Source organism: Bubalus kerabau, unplaced genomic scaffold (assembly GCF_029407905.1).
Source record: "Bubalus kerabau isolate K-KA32 ecotype Philippines breed swamp buffalo unplaced genomic scaffold, PCC_UOA_SB_1v2 scaffold_27, whole genome shotgun sequence".
Taxonomy (NCBI): domain Eukaryota; kingdom Metazoa; phylum Chordata; class Mammalia; order Artiodactyla; family Bovidae; genus Bubalus; species Bubalus kerabau.
This window is the reverse complement of record NW_026577881.1, coordinates 5170089-5176088: the sequence shown is the minus strand read 5'-3', so window position 1 is coordinate 5176088 and position 6000 is coordinate 5170089.

The following is a 6000-nucleotide window of genomic DNA, read 5'->3' as shown; positions in this document are numbered from 1 at the left end:
CCTACCATGACTGGAGAAAAATGACGCGCTCCCCCTCGCCACGCGCATGAAGATCTGACTTCCCCGGCACCACATGAGAGGCTCCCTGAGCTCCCCATCGTACCTCGTGAGAAACCCCACACTGGCGCCGCAGCTCGAGAAAACCCACGAGACGCCCCTGTCATGGTGAAACGAGGGCCTTTCCTGCATGACCTGAAGAGCAATCCCGAATCCTCTCTCCAAACTCCAAAGGAGGCTTGACTCCCTTTAGGTCACTCAGTGGGCTCCAAGAGATACTCGTCGATACTCAGGAGGAGAGCGGTGTCCTTTGCTTCCCCTCGAGATGAGGCCTGACTACGAGGGTGAGTCTGGAATGCAACCCTGGCTCCCTGTCGCCCCTGGAGAGGAACCTTAGGTCCTGGACAAAAGCCTAGATGAGGTCTCTTTGGCCCTGCAGTGACTCAAGCGCAACCCCTAGCTTTCCCTTGCAACTCGAATGGAAGATTGGCCTTTCTGAGCCAACACAAGAGGAAGCCTGAATTTCCAGTTGTAATTTGAGAAACCCGCCGCAACTCGAGAAAAATCACGTGGTTCCCCGTATTGCAAGATGAGGCCCTTGCCCCCTACAGCATCTCAAGAGAAGTCTCACATTCCGTCTTGAAGTGCAAAACAGTACTTGGCACCCTTGATGCGACCCCAAAAGTTCCCCTATATACCGATCTCACTAGAGGGGACACTGAAGTTTCCAGCACCACTTCATCTGAGGCCTTTCTCCTCTCCTGATCGCGATAGGAGGGTCGATTCCACTGCTTTGTCTCGAAGGGATTCCCGACCTTCCCGGCACACCTCAGGATGAGGCCGGTCTCACGAGGAAATTCGAGAGGTAGCCTCGAGGGCCATACTACATGCCGAAAGACCCCGATTCCATGGTCCACTTTTGATCAAAACCAGACTCCTGGACACCTCTTCGAAGGCAAGCCTGTGGATGAAGGCACAACACGTAGGGGCACTGACACCCCGTGCATCTTCCGGAAAAACCCGCAGGTTCCTCACACAGCTCCACAAGTGGTCTGTCACCTCGTGAACAACTCGAGAAGCAAGCGGAGTTCCATTCCTCCACACAAGACGATGCCTGACTCTCCTGTCACAACTCTAGGGACCTTGCGCACCGAGTCAGAAATGGAGAGGAAGCCTGAGGTTCCTGCCTCCACTCAAGATGAGGCCCTTTTCCATTGCCACAAAACCAGTGGAGTCCCGAGAGGCCCGTCCCAAATCCACAGTATGCCTGACTTCTCAGAGGCACCCTGAGAAGCTCCCTAAGGTCACCGGCAGAAGTCGACGGAACCCAGGGTTTCCTGCCGCAACCCGAGAAAGACCTTGAGAGTCCTGCTTTAATGTGTCTTGAGGCCGGATTCCCGTATCATATCTCGAGAGCAATGACGCGCTCCCCCTTGCCATGCGCATGGAGACCTGAATTCCCTGGTGCCACACGAAAGGCTCCCTGAGCTTCCCGTCGCACCTCGTCAGAAACCGCACACTGGCACCGCAGCTCGAGAAAACCAACAAGACGCCCCTGTCATCGCGAGATGAGGGTCTTCTTTTCCTGCATGGCCTGGAGAGCAATCCTGAGACCTCTCTCCAAACTCCACAGGGGGCTTGACTCCCTTTAGGCCACTCAGTGGGCTCCAAGAGACACCTGTGGTGACTCGAGAGGAGAGCGGGGTCCTTTGCTTCCCCTCGAGTCGAGCTCTGACTCCCAGGATGCGTCTGGAATGCAACCCCGAGATCGCTGTCGGCCCTGGAGAGGAATATTAGGTCCTGGACACAAGCCTCGATGAGGTCTCTTTTGCCCTGCAGTGACTCAAGAGCAAAGCCCAGCTCTCCCTCGAAACTCGAATGGAAGATTGGACTTCCCTGGGCCAACACAAGAGGAAGCCTGAATTCCCCGTCGTAACTCGAGAATCCCGCCGCACCTTGAGAAAAACCACGTGATTCCCCCGTCATCCCAAGATGAGGCCCTTGCCCTCTACAGCGTGTCAAGAGAAGCCCCAAGTCCGTATTGAAGTGCAAAACGGTACTTGGCACCCTTGAAGTGACCCCAAAAGTTTCCCGACACACCGGTCCCACTCGAGGGGAACACCGAGGTTCCCGGCACGACTTCAACTGAGCCCTTTCACTCCTCCTGATCGTGACAAGATGGTCGATTCCCCTGCTTTGTCTGGAAGGGGTTCCCGATCTTCATGGCGCACCTCAGGATGACACCAGTCTAATGAAGAAATTCGAGACGTAGCCTCATGGATGGTGCCACGTTCTGAAAGACCCCGATTTCCTGCTCTGCTATTGATAAGAACCCGATGTCCGGACACCTCTTTGAAGGCAACCCTGTGGATGAAGGCACAACACGAAGGGGCACTGACCCCCTCATGCATCTTACGGAAAAAACCGAAGGTTCCACTCACAGCTCGACAAATGGTCTGTTATCCTGTGAACAACTCGAGAGGCAAGTGGAGTTCCATTCCTCCACACAAGACGAGGCCTGACTCTCCTGTCCCAACTCTTCAGGGACCCTGTGGTCGGAGTTTTAAATGGAGAGGAACCCTTAGGTTCCTGCCTCAACTCGAGATGAGAACCTTTGCCATTGCACCAAACCCAGTGGAGTTCCGAGAGCGCCTCCCAAGTCCACAGTATGCCTGACTTCTCAGAGGCACCCTGAGAAGCTCCCTGAGGTCACCGGTACAAGTCGAGGGAACCCAGTGTTTCCTGCCGCAACCTGAGAAAGACCTCGAGACTCCTTCTTCAACGCGTCTTGAGTCCCGATTTCCCTACCATGACTCGAGAGCATTTATGGGCTCCTCCTCATCACACGCATAGACACCTGACTTTCCTGGCGCCACACGAGAGGCTCCCTGAGCTCCCCTTCGTACCTCGTGAGAAAACTCATACTTGCGCTCCAACTCGAGAAAACCCACAAGACGCCCCCGTCATTGCGAGCTGAGGGCCTTCTTTCCTGTATGGCCTGGAGAGCAATCCCGAGTCCTCTCTCCAACTCCACAGGAGGCTTGACTCCCTGGAGGCCACTCAGTGGGCTCCAAGAGATACCTATCGCGACCCAGGAGGATATCAGAATCCTTTGCTTCCCCTCGAGCCGAGGCCTGACTCACTGGGTGAGTCTGGAATGCGTCCCCGTGATCCCTATCGCCCCTGGAGAGGAACATTAGGTCCTGGACACAAGCATAGATGAGGTCTATTTTGACCTGCCGTGACTTGAGAGCAATTCCCACCCAGCTCTCCCTGGCAACTCGAATGGAAGAATGGACTTCCCTGGGCCAACAGAAGAGGAAACCTGAATTCCCCGTCGTAAGTCAACAATCCCATCGCAACTCGAAAAAAACCACGTGGTTTCCCCTTCATCACAAGATGAGGCCCTTGCCCGCCACAGCGTCTCAAGAGAAGTCGCACGTTTCATCTTGAAGTTTGAAACAGTATTTGGCAAGCTTCGTGAGACCCCAAAAGTTCCCTGACATACCGGTCTCACTCAAGGGGAACACCGAGGTTCCCGGCACCACTTCATCTGAGCCCTTTCTCCCCTCCTGATCGCGACAGTAGGGTCGATTAACCTGCTTTGTCTGGAAGGCTTTCCCGACCTTCCAGGGGCACCTCAGCATGAGGCCCGTCTCACGAGGAAATTCGAGACATAGCCTCGTGTGTGGTGCTGCATTCCAAAAGACCCCGATTTCCTGGTCCGCTCTTAATAAGAACCCGATGCCCGCACACCACTTCGAAGGCAAACCTGTGGATGAAAGCACATCACGAAGGGGCACTGACACCCCCGTGCATTGTCTGGAAAAAACCGCAGGTTCCACACACAGCTCGACAAGTGGCCTGTCACTCCTTGAACAACTCGAGAGGCAAGCGGAGTTCCATTCCTCCACACAAGACGAGGCCTGACTCTCCTGTCCCAACTCTGCAGGGACCCTGCAATCTGAGTCAGAAATGGAGAGGAACCCTGAGGTTCCTTCCTGATCTCGAGATTAGGCCCTCTTCCATTGCAGCAAACCCAGTGGAGTCCCGAGAGGCCTCTCCCAGCTCCATAGTATCCCTGACTTCTCAGAGGCACCCTGAGAAGCTACCTGAGGTCACAGGCACAAGTCGAGGGAACCCAGGGTTTCCTGCCACAACCCGAGAAAGACCTCGAGTGTCCTTTTTCATTGCGTTGAGCCCTGATTCCACTACCATGACTCGAGAGCAATGACGTGCACCCCCTCGCCACTCGTATGGAGACTTGACTTCCCTGACACCACACGAGAGGCTCCCTGAGCTCCCGGTCGTACCTTGTGAGAAACCCCACACTGGCATCGCAGCTCCAGAAAAACCACGAGACTCCCCCGACATCGCGAGATGAGGGCCTTCTTTTCCTGCATGGCCTGGAGAGCAATCCCGCGTGCTCTCTCCAAACTCCACAAGAGAGGTGCCAAGATTGCTGAGGAGTAGGACGGGGAGAACTCTTTCCCCCCCAAACAATTTCATCAAAAGAGCATTTAAACGTCGAGTAAATTCCACAATACAACTTATGAATGCTGCCAGAGGACATCAGGCACCCAGAAAAGAACCCAACTCTTGGAAAGTAGGTAGGAAAAAGTATAAAAGACAAAAAAAGAGACAAAAGAGGGAGGGAGGGATTTCCGTCCCGGGAAGATAGTCTTAAAAAGAGAAAAGTTTCCAAACACCAGGAAAGCTTTTCACTGCCAAATCTTTGCCAAGCTTTGGAAGCACAAAGGGCAACATAAGGGGGATAAAAATAAATAAACAATTAAAACTCGCAGATTGCAAGCCCTACGGTAACTCCCCCAGCCGCAAAGCAGTGCAGACGCCTGCTCACACCATTAGCAAGCAGGGGCTGGGCAGGGAGGCGCGGCGCGGGCTGCATCGCTTAGAGTAAGAATCTGGCCTGAATACCCTGAGCACTATCTGAACGAAATAACTTGGGCTAGCAAACCAGAATCTGGGATATCTACCACGCAAAAAGCCAGCCCTAACCTAAGACAGCGCCAGGCCCGCGCACGGAACAAAGGACTGAACAGAGATAGCCGGCTGCAGACCTTCCCCCTCCGGTGACAGGCAGCCAGAGCCAGAAGGGGGCAATCGCAGCCCCAGAGAGACATTATCTATGAAACTGTAAGCAGGCTTCTTTGCTAACTAAAACTTCTTGGGGATCTGGACGGTCAACATCTGCCTGAGAAGGTGCGCCTGTTTTACACCCAGATAACCGAGTGGCGGGGAGGCGATAAGTCACAACATTGGCGCTCGCCAAACACCTCATCACCTGAGCTGCTCGGACCTGGGAAGAGCACAAAACGCAAGCCCAACCGAGTCTGTGCCTCTGAGGACTACCCGAGTGCCTGAACCTGAGCGGCTTGGACCTGGGAGGTGCATGAAGCCCAGGGCCAGCCTCGGATTGTTCCCGGTGGAACAACCTAGAGCCCGAGCAGTGTGGGCAGGGAGGCTACACGTGCCGTGAGCGGGGGCAGACCCAGTGTGGCTGAGGCACTGCGAGCGCACGCCAGTGTTATATGTTTGCAGCATCACTCCCTCCCTCCCTCCCCACAGCGCAACTGAACAAGTGAGCCTAAAAAAAAAAAGTGTCCTCCACCGTCCCCTTTGTGTCAGGGCGTAAACCAGACACTGAAGAGACCAGCAAACAAAAGAAGCTATAACAGAGGGAAACGCCTTGGAAGCTACAGGCAATAGATTAAAACCCTGTGGTTACTAGGACTACATAGGAAGGCGCCTATAGATCTTGAGAAATATAAGTCGGACCAAGGAACTAGCCAAAAATGAACCGAACCCACGATACTCACAACAAAACCAGAGAAAGTCCTAGATATATTTTTATGATCATTCTTGCTTTTTTTTAATTTTTTTAATTTTAAGTTCTCTATTGTTCATTTAATTTTCACTTTTATAACCTATTACTTTGCAAAAAAAAAAGACCCTATTTTTTTCTTCTTCAGCAAACTTCAT